A 12,250-nucleotide genomic window follows, 5' to 3' on the forward strand; every position below is an offset into this window, starting at 1 on the left:
CAGGATGGTCTCGATCTCCTGACCTCGTGATCCGCCCGTCTCGGCCTCCCAAAGTGCTGGGATTACAGGCTTGAGCCACCGCGCCCGGCCTATTTTCAATTTTTAAAAAGTTAATTCCCTTTCAGTGCTGTCTTTACTGAGCTAACCATTCCAGTTCTTTCAAAGTTCCTGACCCGGCACCAGCTGCCTCAAAGCGAAGAATGGATATCTAGTGCTCACAGCAGGAAAGCACTTAAAATCAATGAGATTCAAACATCAGCATATGCAGGACCCTCCTAGGCATAAGTTCAGATTCTAAACCAGAAGTCTGAATTGAGTCCCGCACTGTAAAGCCGGCATCTCAGAGAATTTCAAAGCAGAGGGTGTAAGAACCATATTTTGAGAAACACTGCCCCGTTTTAGACACGAGGAAACTGAGGCCCAGCACAGGAAAGAGATTTGGCCCAGAACGCAAAATTGTCGGTGGTGAAGTCTCGAATCCAGGTCTCTTACTCTCAGCCCAACTCTGTTCACCGCGCTCCCCGGCCTCTGCTTCTCCACTCAGGGCAAACTCGTGAAATGCACTCCCAGATGATACAGGCGGCCTCGCACGGGGGACAGAATGGGAATCAGTGCCCATGCCTCGAAAGGAGAGCTTGTGGGAGCTCTTCTGTTTCTCAAGGCCTCAGTTTCCCCAATCTGTAATCATGGGACGCAGAACCACAACGCCAGCCCGTCCTCTTTTCGGGGACCAGAAGCACCACCGGTCTTGCTGTCTCTGGGCCCCTGGGCTCAGATGTTGAAGCCCGTGTGTCCCGGGAAGGCGGACCCGGGTCCCCCGCCCCCGTCCCTAAACCTTGGCGGTCCCCGCCCCAACCCCAGCCCCTCACATACCTGCCTCTGCGCAGTTAACGCCGTGGGGGGCCGCCCAGTCAATCAGTTTTTCGGCTACACGGCCAATACTATCGCCGCGTCAATCTGTTGGGTAGGACCTCTGACCCCTCCTACGCGGACTCCAGTCACATGACGCGAAGCCGCCCCTCTCGGAGGGACTTCCGGCCCCAACCGGAAGAGGTTAATCTCCATGTCCTAAACTCTAAGGTTCCGCCTGCGGGCAGGAAGCGGAGGAACCTTGGAGCTTTTTGGCAGCTTTTCAAAGAACTTGGGTTCTGGGCTCCTGAAAGAAAAAAACTGATTTCCGACCGGGCGCAGTGACTCCCACCTGTAATCCCAGCACTTTGGGAGGCCGAGGCAGGATGGATCACATGAGGTCAGGAGTTCGAGACCAGCCTGGCCAACATGGTGAAACCCCTTCTGTACTAAAAATACAAAAATTAGCCGGTCGTGGTGGCGCACATCTGTAATCCCAGCTACTCTGGAGGCTGAGGCAGGAGAACCACTTGAACCCGGGAGGCGGAGATTGCAGTGAGCTGAGATCACACTACTGCACTCTAGCCTGGGCGACAGAGTGAGACTCCGTCTCAAAAAGAAAAAAAGAAAGAGAAAGGAAGAAAACATTCCGGAAAGTACCAGATAAACTTGGAACATCTTGTTACACCAGAATATAAGGATGGTGGTAATAAGAATCATGGGAATATGTCAAAGAACACAGGAGCTGTCTTTAAAGAGATCCCACTGGCCAAGTCAGGGCAATTTCAGAATCAAAATATGGAGTAATAGTAATACAGTATAACTAATTGAATAAAATAGTAATCCATGAGTCTTTACAGACATAAAGAAGTGAGTATATTAATGGGTGAAGGGAAAGTCTTCCTTTTAGTAGGATGCCAACTAATAAACTGTTGTAACCGAGTGAGTTAGAGAGAAATGCCACACTTTGAGACGAATTCAGAAGTCCTTTATTAGCCTGCGACCGAGAGACAGCTAAATTCAGGAGTCCTTTATTAGCCGGTGACCGAGAGACGGCTAACGCTGGAAATTCTCTCGGCCCCGAGGAAGGGGCTAGTTTTGTTTTTATACCGTGGTCTAAATAGGGGAGGGGGGAGTTTAGCTGAAGCAATTTTTACCCTGTCTCTACTAAAAATTTTACAGAAGCAGAACTGGCAAAAAGTTAAAAAATTAATTGGTTACAAAAGCAGTTACAAAAAAATAAACAGTTCCAGGTGCAGGGGCTTAAACTATCACAAAGAGAGAAATGCAGGGGCTTTGGGTGCCATCCAGGGAGCGCATCCCCAGGAGCTGCTGGTGCAGCTTGCCTCAGTATCTTATCAGTAAGTGCATTTCTGGACATGCTTTGAGTCAGTTTACTCTAGTTATGCCCTTAAGGGAGGGAGGTAAAGGGGCTGTAAGTGAAGGAACTAAAATGGAGTCTGTCTGGCTCTCTCAGCTAAGAGAGACCATCAGGTTAAAACAAGGTAGGGTATGACAAAACATGGTGGAATTAGAAAATCAATAATGTGTGGTAGAACTATAGAAATGGGATGTTTAAAACAGTAAAAGTGTCTCCCACAAATTACCTATTGATTACAAAGGGAAAACGGTGATGTTACAGAGGTGTAACCTAGCAGAACAAACGGATCAAAGTGATCAAAGTTAACACCACTAGTTAGTGGGTCAGATCAAGGGCCTCCTAATAAAAGGCACTGAGGATACATCTCTTCTGTGGTATTTCTGTCAGAAGTGCACCGTGCACATCTCATGAGGAAGCGCTAGAGAACCCCAAATGAAGGACACTCTCTACAAAATAATTCATTGTCATGAAAAACAGAAAAGCCGAGGAACTGTTCCAGTTTAAAGAAGTTAAAGAAGACTAAAGAGGCATGACAACAAAACATGGTGTGTGATTCTAAATAGGACCCTGGACTGGGGTGGTGGTGGTGGTGGTGGTGGAATAGTTGTAATGGACAATATTGGGACAAGTAACGAAATTTGAATATGGATTGTGGGTTAGCTGTTAATACATATTGTATCAAATCACATACTGATAGGTGATGGAGCTTGTGACTTGCACTCAAGCAGTCATTGGAGTTCTTGACAGCCATCTTCATTCATTCAACAAATATTATGAAATGCCTACAGTTACCCAGGAACTGTTAGGGATTGGACTTGAGTAGGAGGTGAACATAGTAGATAAAGGCCGGGCTCAGTGGCTCACGCCTGTAATACCAGCACTTTGGGAGGCCGAGGCAGGCAGATCAGCTGAGGTCAGGAGTTCAAGACCAGCCTGGCCAACATGGTGAAACCCCGTCTTTACTAAAAATACAAAAATTAGCTGGACATGGTGGCGGGTGCCTGTAATCCCAGCTACTTGCGAAGCTGAGGCTGGAGACTTGCTTGAACCCAGGAGACAGAGGTTGCAGTGAGCCAGGATTGTGCCATTGTATTCCAGCCTGGGTGACAAGAGCAAAACTCCGTCACACACACAAAAAAGTAGATGAAATAAGTTCATAGATGAAATTCCTAGTCTGCCAGCCACCTTCTCAAGTTCCTGTGATCAAGAAGTAATACAGGGGACGTTTCCAGTCACACAAACCTGGATTCGAAACCAGGCTCTAAAAGAAAAACAGCCCCTGATATTCAGGAGATGGTCTGGAACTCACAAATAGACCTTAGTGTGCTCTCTTATTGAACATAAAAACTTCACAGAACAGCATCAAACAAGACCACTATGTGACCATGATGGATCAAGACAATAACAAAACCACTCGAATCATGTCTGAACCCAGACAAAACATGAGCATTGTTCAAACTACAAAAATGGCCAAACATTTCTTTTTTTTTTTTTTTTTTTTTTGAGACGGAGTCTCACTCTGTTGCCCAGGCTGGAGTGCAGTACCGCGATCTCGGCTCACTGCAACGTCTGCCTCCTGGGCTCATGCCATTCTCCCGCCTCAGCCTCCTGAGCAGCTGGGACTACAGGCGCCCGCCACCACACCCGGCTAATATTTTGTATTTTTAGTAGAGACGGGGTTTCACTGTGTTTGCCAAGATGGTCTTGATCTCCTAACCTCATGATCCGCCCGCCGTGGCCTCCCAAAGTGCTGGGATTACAGGCATGAGCCACTGCACCCAGCCCCCTCCTTCTAAATAACGTTTGTCAGGGTATTCGCTCATAGATAGCATCCAATCCAGAAAACCTCATTTTCTTAAACCCTACTCCAAATCACCTAATGCAAGCCCAAATCCTATGTGTCTTTTGTAACACTTTGTTACTGAGATGTCCCCTTGTTTTGTTTGTTTGTTTGTTTTTGAGACAGAGTATCACTGTGTCACTCAAACTGGAGTGCAGTGGTGCAATCTCGGCTCACTGCAGCCTCTACCTCCTAGATTCAAGTGATTCTTCTGCCTCAGCTTCCCGCGTAGCTGGGATTACAGGTGCCCACCATCACACCCGGATAATTTTTGCATTTTTAGTAGGGACGGGGCTTCACCTTGTTGACCAGACTGATCTCGAACTGCTGACCTCAAGTGATCCTCCCACATTGGGCTTCTACAGTGCCGGGATTACAGATGTGAGCCACCAAGCCCAGCCGCCCTATTGTTTTTCATGATTCATGTCCTCACACCCTTACCCCATAACAAGTGATAAACTCAATTTGTTTAACCACAGTTGTGTTCCAATTTCTTCCTACCTCAAAAGGTTGTTATGAGGATACTTGGAACAAGTTCAGCACAGAGTGAGCCTTCTCTATCAGTCAATCCATTATCTATTTTTTATTAAAAAAAAAAAAACATGGTCTCGGCCGGGCGTGGTGGCTCAAGCCTGTAATCCCAGCACTTTGGGAGGCCGAGACGGGCGGATCACGAGGTCAGGAGATCGAGACCATCCTGGCTAACACGGTGAAACCCCGTCTCTACTAAAAAATAGAAAAAACTAGCCGGGCGTGGTGGCGGGCGCCTGTAGTCCCAGCTACTCAGGAGACTGAGGCAGGAGAATGGCGTGAACCCAGGAGGCGGAGCTTGCAGTGAGCCGAGATCACGCCACTGCACTCCAGCCTGGGCAACAGAGCGAGATTCCGTCCCAAAAAAAAACCAAAAAACAAAACAAAAAAAAAAAACATGTTCTCAGCCTGTGGCCCAGACTGGAGTGCAGTGGCACACCATCCTGACTCACTGCAGCCTTCAACTCCCGGGCTCAAGTGGTCCTCCCACCTCAGTCTCCTGAATAACTGTGACTACAAGCACGCTCTACACCAGCTAATATTTTTAAATTTTTTGTAGAGACAGGATCTCGCTGTTGCCCAGGCTGGTCTCGAACTCCTGACCTCAAGGGATCCTCCCAGTTTGGTCTCCCAAACTGTTGGGATTACAGGCATGAGCCACCTCACCCAATGCTTTCAATGTACTTTTTAAAAATTCTTTCTTTCTTTTTTTTTTTTTTGAGATAGCACCTCACTCTGTCACTCAGACTGGAGTACAGTGATGCCATCTCGCCTCACCTCAACCTCCACCTCCCTAGTTCAAGCGATTCTCCTGGCTCAGCCTCCTGAGTAGCTGGGATTACAGGTACATACCACTATCACCCAGCTAATTTTTGTATTTTTAGTAGAGATGGGATTTCACCATGTTGGCCAGGTTGGTCTCGAACTCCTGACTTCAGGTGATCTGCCCTCCTCAGCCTCCCAAAGTGTTGGGATTACAGGCATGTGCCACCACATTGCCTCCTCAGCTTGCATTGTTTCTAGAAGAACCTGCACCATACCTTTATCTGTAGCCTTCACCCAGGTCTTAAGAAGCACGAAGTTTTAACTGTGGACACGGGATTTGGTGGAGCAGCAGTCACGACTGTGGGCATGAGTAGCAAGACTGCAGCAGCACATTGACTATAGAATGAAATGCATCCTACAGGAAGGCAGAATCTTCTTTGGCGCCTTTAAGGCGTTTGACAAGCATGTGAATTTGATCCTTTGCGATTGTGATGAGTTGAGAAAGATCAAGCCAAAGAATGTGAAGCAACCAGAGCTCAAAGAAAAGCACTTTTGGGGTCTGGTGTTGCTGCATGGGGAGAACTTGGTGTCCGTGACTGTGGAGGGGCTACCCCACCAAGATACTGGCATTGCTCGGGTACCACTTGCTGGAGCTGCAGGAGGCCCTGGCGTTGTTAGGGCAGCTGGTAGAGGAGTATCAGCTGGTGTATCAATTTCCCAGGCTCCTGCTAGATTAGCAGGCCCTGTCCCAGAAGTTGAGGAACCATCCCAGCAGGTAATGACTCCACAGAGAAGAGCATTACTGGAGCCCCAACACAGTACCCACCAGGACTGGGGACTCCACCCCCACCTGTTGGCAGAGCAGCCCCACCTCCAGGCATTATGTTTCCTCCACCTGGTATGAAACCACCCATGGGCCTACCAACTGGGCCTCCCCTTGCTGGAGGGATGCCAATAGGCATGCCCCCTCCAGGAATGAGACCCCCTCCACCAGGAACGCATCCACCAAGACCCTAGGATACTGCTGGTCCATCTCAGTCACTTTTCCCCCTACAGTGCATCTTGTGAAACTGTGTCCTGTTTGTGAGCTTTTTGTCCCTTTTTTCTGCATTAATCATAGCTAATAATAAATGCCTAAAGCAATTAAACTGTGGGAAAAAAGCTATTGAAGCCATCAGCTTTCATTAAGATAAATTCATTGATTATATTCCTCTTTGCTCTTTTTGTTGGGTTCATAAGGTGGAAAAAATGGAAAAGAGTTCAACTTTTCCTTAGTCGGAATGAGGTCATTCTCATGGTCATTTCTGGAAAGCAATAACCACATTCCTGAAACTTTAACATTAGGGAACCAACACTGTTTATTTCTTCATGTTCTTGTTATTTAAAACGTTCCCAAGAAGTAACAGAATTGAAACTACAAAACTTGGAAGCACTTCAGCTTCAAAAATATATCAAGTAGTATCTTCTCTGCTTTAGCACACTAAGGCACTTATAGTCCCTGGAAGCCCTGTTGGTGATGTTGGCATTTATCCTGCCAGAACCCAGCATAGATTTAATATTATTTGATGCCCACAACACATTGTGCTGAATAAAAAAATATTCATTCTGGTGGGGAATAATTTTAAAAATATACATTTTCTGATTTCTTCCTCTGCTTGCTCATGAGTCCCCCTGCCTCCTCCCCTTCTTTGCCTTTACTCCTCTAATAATAACAGTAGCTAATATTTATTGAATGTTTATAATGTGCTGCATACTGTGCCAAGGGCTTTATGCAATTTAACCCTCACCCCAGGATTGTGAAGGAAGTCTTATTACAGATGAGACGCTAGAGGACCAGAGAAGTTAAGCAACATGCCCAAGGCCACACAGCTGGTAAGAATCAGGCCCCAAATTGGAATCTGCTCTCAAAACCTGCTCCTGTTGAAATGTTGCTTCACCACCCTGGCACAAAGAGTAGGGTCTGTGAAGGGATGGAGGGAGGGATACGCTGGCAGGGAAGGAAGGGCTTGGGGTAGTGGGTGGGCCTGGTGGGAATGGAAGACATTTAGACCCTCTCCAGAGGGCAGGGAGAAGGGGTGGAGATTAGGAACACAACCCAAATAGAAGGCCCTTGTAGAACCTCAGGGGGAGCCACAAGTTTGGGGGACCAGGAAGGTTGAAGAGTGGGTAAATTAGGCCAGGCGCAGTGGCTCATGCCTGTAATCCTAGCACTTTGGGAGGCTGAGGCAGGCCAATCACCTGAGGTCAGGAATTCGAGACCAGCCTGGCTAACATAGTGAAACCCTGTCTCTACTAAAAGTACAAAAATTAGCTGGGCATGGTGGCGGGTGCCTGTAATCCCAGCTACTTGGGAGGCTGAGGTAGGACAATCGCTTGAGCTGGGGAGGTAGAGGTTGCAGTGAGCCGAGATCACGCCATTGCACTCCAGCCTGGGCGACAAGAGTGAAACCCTGTCTCAGAAAAAAACAAAACAAAACAAAACAAAACAAAACAAAAACAACCAGGGCCGGGTGTGGTGGCTCACGCCTGTAATCCCAGCACTTTGGGAGGCCGAGACGGGCGGATCACAAGGTCAGGAGATCGAGACCATCCTGGCTAACACGGTGAAACCCCGTCTCTACTAAAAATACAAAAAGTTAGCCAGGTGTGGTGGCGGGTGCCTGTAGTCCCAGCTACACAGGAGGCTGAGGCAGGAGAATGGCATGAACCCGGGAGGTGGAGCTTGCAGTGAGCCGAGATTGCACCACTGCACTCCAGCCTGGGCGACAGGGTGAGACTCTGTCTCAAAAAAAAAAAAAAAAACAACCAAAGAGTGGGTAAATTATAAGGTGGGAGAAGGGCATGATTAAGGACAGTGCCACAGGTGTTTACTTGCCAAGTGAAGAGAGGCAAGAAGTCTGGGAGACCTTCTGGCCCATGCGATCTTTTTTTTTTTTTTTTTTTTTAACAAAGTCTGCCTCTGTCACCCAGGCTGGAGTACAGTGGCACGATCTTGGCTCATTGCAACCTCTGCCTCCTGGGTTCAAGCGATTCTCGTGCCTCGGCCTCCGGAGTAGCTGGAACTAGGCAGACACTCACCACTACACCCAGCTAATTTTTTATATTTTTAGTAGAGATGGGTTTTCATGTTGCCCAGGTGGTCTCAAACTCCTGAGCTCAGGCAATCTGCCTGCCTCGGCCTCCCAAAGTGCTAGAATTATAGGCATGAGCCAGCCCTATTTGATCTTTTAGGACTCACAAGTCCCTGCCCTTCTCAGGAACCAATTTTATCATCTGTTCAATGCAAGGAGAGAGAGAGGATTCCAGCATCCCAGGGAGCACCAGCTCTGGTAGATGGTGAGGAGGTAGCATCATTTTCTCCTCGAGTCTCCTCGCCTGACATGGGGGAGAAGGTTCCCTGGACCTGGCCAGTTCACTGCCCCTACCCCACATTAGTCTCTCCTCATAGGTACAGGAGGCTGAGAGAGGAAGACCATGTCTGCAGACAGAAGTGAGAATAAGCCAGAGAAAGTACTCCCTGATTCTCCTAAATCCCAGTGCTTCCACAGAGGAGTGGCCAGGTTAGGAGCATGGCCTCATTAGTCTCCAGATCTGGAGCAAATAGGCAAATCTTTGCTGTGTGCCCTCAGACAGGCCACCCACCCCTGGGCCTCAGGCTCCTCTCATTCTCTGTGTATGGGTGCTAGGGTCACGTTGAAGCCCACTGCACCCCTGCCGTCAAGCTCCCTGCCCCAGGACAGCTCAGGGTCCATTTATTCTGTCTCCTACTGGGGCTTGGCCCAGGGCTCTGCCCTCACGGTGGCCCTGATGTTCTGGAGCAGAGTGAACCAGCTTGACCTTTCAGATTCAGGTCTGATAGTGATAGTATTTTTTGTTTAGATACATGGCCACCAGCTAGTATCTGAGCCGTATTCTGGGATCTTCTGAGACCTAGGTCAGCAGGACTCTATTCTTGGGGATTAGGCTCTTTCCAGAGGATTCTAGGATATTCCTAGCAAAGATGAGGCATGGCCAAAAGTTCGGGAAGCTGGCCAGGAACAGCAGTTCACATCTGTAATATAAACATTTTGGGAGACCGACAAGGGACAATTACTTAAGGCTAAGAGTTCAAACCAGGCCAGGCAATGTAGCAAGACCCTGTCTCTACAAATAAAACTTTAGCTGGGCATGGTGGCATTCACCTGTAGTCCCAGCTACTGAGAAGGCTGAGGTGGGAAGATGACTTGAGCCCACGAGCTTCAGGCTGCAATGAGCTGTGATCATGCCGTTACATTTCAGCCTGTGTGACAGAGTCAGACCTTTTCTCTGAAAAAAAAGAAAAAACCACCACCACCACCAAAAAACTCTGGAAACCAGGAAAAGAAATACTAGTGAAGAGAAGGAGAATATGAAAAGGCACTGAGAAATTATGGAATTATGGGATCCTGGGTAGTGTGGAGAGGGCGGGAGGTGGGGTACTCATTGGACAGTGGAGCTGCCTTACACATCTGGGAGACTGAAGGAAGGGCAGATGTTTGCTCTGGGCCTAGTATGTGCCAGGTATTATGGGCAGGTCCTTCCCTTTTTTTTTTTTTTTTTTTTTTGAGACAGGGTCTCACTCTGTCACCCAGGCTGGAGGAGGGCAGTGGTGCGATTTCGGCTCACTGCAGTCTCAACCTCCCTAGGCTCAGGTGCTCCTCCAACCTCAGCCTCCTGGGTAGTTGGAACTACAGGCATGTGCCACCATGCCCAGCTAATTTTTATATTTTTTGTAAAGACAGCATCTTGCCATGTTGTCCAGGCTGGTCTTGAACTTCTGGGCTCAAGCAACCTGCCTGCCTTGGCCTCCCAGAGTGCTGAGGTTATAGCTGTGAGCCACTGTGCCTGACCGGGAGGTCCTTTTCTTGTTTTCTTTGTTTTTGAGATGAAATCTCACTCTGTTGCCCAGGCTGGAGTGCAGTGGTACAATCTCCGCTCACTACAACCTCTGCCTCCCGGGTTCAAGTGATTCTCCTATCTCAGCCTCCTGAGCAGCTGGGATTACAGGCGCGCCACACCACGCCCAGCTAATTCTTTTGTATTTTTAGTAGACACAGGGTTTCACCATGTCGGTCAGGCTGGTCTCAAACTCCTAGAGGTCCTTTTCTCATACTTTTCTCAGTGAGTCCTTTTTAACAGTTCATTGAGGAAATAATTATTTGTGGCCACTTTACAGAGGAGGAAGCTGAAGTTCAGAGAGGTGAGGAAATGTGACCAAGGTCATACAACAAGGAAACAGAGCCAAATTCAGTGCCTCTAAGTCCAGAAGGATGAACTAGAAGTAGAGTTGCCAGATAAAATACAGGATTGCCCAATTAAATTTGAAGTTCACATAAACATCAAATTTTTAAAAATATAAATATGTCCCAAATATCACCCGGGACATACTTCCATTTAAAAATTATTATGCTGGGTGTGGTGGCTCATGCCTGTAATCCCAACACTTTGGGAAGCCAAGGCAGGAGGATCGCTTGAAGCCAGGAGTTTGAAACTAGCTTGGGCCACATAGTGAGACCCCATCTCTACTAAAAGTTTTAAAAATTAGCCAGGCATGGTGGTGCATGCCTATCGTCCCAGTTACTCAGGAGGCTGAAGTGGGAGGATCACTTGAGCCCAGGAATTCAAGGCTGCAGTGAGCCATGATTGTGCCACTGCGCTCCAGTCTGGGCAACAAAGCAAGATCTTGTCTCAAAAAAAAAAAAAAAAAATATATATATATATATATATATATATGTTGTTTATCTAAAATTCAGAATTACCTTGATGACTTTTCTTTTTTGCTAAATCTTTGGTAGAGGGAATGCCTACACCTTGACAGCATAAAAGGGCAGAGCCTAGGACTGTGGGGTCTGGGAGAGACGTGAGAGCAACATCGCGACCCCTTCTCAGGCCTTGAGGAGGAGGCCCAGGCACTAGCACCAGGTCACCAGGGTCTACACAAACCAAGGTCTACACAGCTCCCAGACAGGTGTCTAGAAACTTTCCCAGGGCCTAGGGCAATGAAGACTTAAAGGGACAATGGCCCTCAGACTCTCCCCAACCCTGTACCACATTTATTCACCCTCCCCCATACCAAGAAATTGCCCTATCCTTTGTCCATCCATGTTCAGGCCAAAAACCTGGGAATCATTCTTATTTCCCCAATACTACATGTAGAGCTGTGCTATCCAAAACAGTGGTCTTTAGCCTCATGTGGCTGAGTGCTTGAAGTGGAATCCAAATTGAAATGCACAGTAAGTGTAAATAAAATACACACAGGGTATCAAAAACTTGGTACCAAAAAAGGGTGTAAAATGGCTTGTTAATAATTTTTTAAAATAGTGATTACATATTGAAATATTTTACACATTGGATCACATAAAGTGTATTATTAATCTTTTTTTTTGAGACCAAGTCTCACTCTGTCATCCAGACTGGAGTGCAGTGGCAGGATGGATCAAAGCTCACCTCAGCCTGAACTCCTGGGCTCATACTGATCCTCCCACCTCAGCCACCAGGGGCATGCCACCAGGCCCAGCTCATAAAATGTCTTATTAAAATTACTTTCACCTGTTTCTTTTATGTTCTTGATGGCTAGAAAATTTCAGATTACATTTGTGGCTAGCATTGGAATTCTGTTGACCAGTGTGGGTGTAGACATGGTCTGATTTGTTCATCTGTAAAATAGGCTTGGAGAGGTGGAGTCATTGGCTAATAGTCATACCGTGGCAGAGTGGGATGGGAAATCAGGTTATTTTGAACCCTGAGCCCATGGCTCCCCGTCAGTCCCCTGGGCTGACATTTGACCTCTTCCAGAATCATATACCCTCTTGAAACCACAACCAGCCCTCAGTGGAGACCTAAGGTATGCTCGCCCATCCTAGTGT

General features: G+C 47.5%; 1 protein-coding gene and 1 pseudogene across 3 annotated transcripts in view; one reads left to right on the forward strand and one right to left on the reverse strand.

Annotated features, from left to right (window-relative positions):
• Nucleotides 1–1,041, reverse strand: part of RNF185 (ring finger protein 185) — a 56,984-nt gene extending 55,943 nt beyond the window's left edge. Inside the window, exon 1 of one of the 3 annotated variants that reach the window (XM_011979026.1) lies at nucleotides 874–1,041. The gene's annotated coding sequence lies outside the window, so the exon portion shown is untranslated. The remainder of the gene's footprint in view (nucleotides 1–873) is intronic. The other 2 variants (XM_011979028.1, XM_011979027.1) reach the window with 2 other exon arrangements.
• Nucleotides 1–6,383, forward strand: part of LOC105539044 — an 8,844-nt pseudogene extending 2,461 nt beyond the window's left edge.
• Nucleotides 6,384–12,250: the final 5,867 nt, after the last annotated feature.

This window comes from Mandrillus leucophaeus, unplaced genomic scaffold, assembly GCF_000951045.1.
Source record: "Mandrillus leucophaeus isolate KB7577 unplaced genomic scaffold, Mleu.le_1.0 Scaffold2, whole genome shotgun sequence".
Lineage (NCBI taxonomy): Eukaryota > Metazoa > Chordata > Mammalia > Primates > Cercopithecidae > Mandrillus > Mandrillus leucophaeus.